Source organism: Bison bison, unplaced genomic scaffold (assembly GCF_000754665.1).
Source record: "Bison bison bison isolate TAMUID 2011002044 unplaced genomic scaffold, Bison_UMD1.0 scf7180017852023, whole genome shotgun sequence".
In the NCBI taxonomy this organism is placed as follows: Eukaryota; Metazoa; Chordata; class Mammalia; order Artiodactyla; family Bovidae; genus Bison; species Bison bison.
Window position 1 is genome coordinate 13,324 of NW_011482596.1, and position 564 is coordinate 13,887.

The following is a 564-nucleotide window of genomic DNA, read 5'->3' on the forward strand; positions in this document are numbered from 1 at the left end:
GAGGTTCACCTCCTCGTTCATGCCTTCATACATTGATTCATTCATTCATTCGACAACCATTTATGAACATCTCCCATGTCAAAGGCACTACTTCACGTGTTTTACACAGTGATGCATTGGACAGACATTATCAAGCACCTACTGTATGCCAGTAACTGTTCTAGGCACTGAGGGTACAGCTGTGACCTAAACTGACAAAAATCGCTGCCCTTGTGAGGCTTACGTTCTAGTGGAGTCAGGTAGATAATAGACAAAAATATATAATGGGTCAGCTAAAGTTGAGTGTTGTGAGGAGAAAGGATAGGGGATAGAGTTGCAAGAGGGTGGGGAGGATTAGGCTCTTTTTGGTATCATGATCACAGATGTTCCTGACCATGTAAAATTTATTTTTTATGTATTTTGTAAAATAATTTTATTTATTTTTGGCTGTGCTGGGTCTTCGTTGCTGTGTGGGCTTTTCTCTAGTTGCAGTGAGCAGACTTCTCATTGAGGTGGTTTCTCTTGTGGTGCAGGCTTCAGTATTTGTAGCATGTGGGCTCAGTAGTTGTGGCTCCTGGGCTGTAG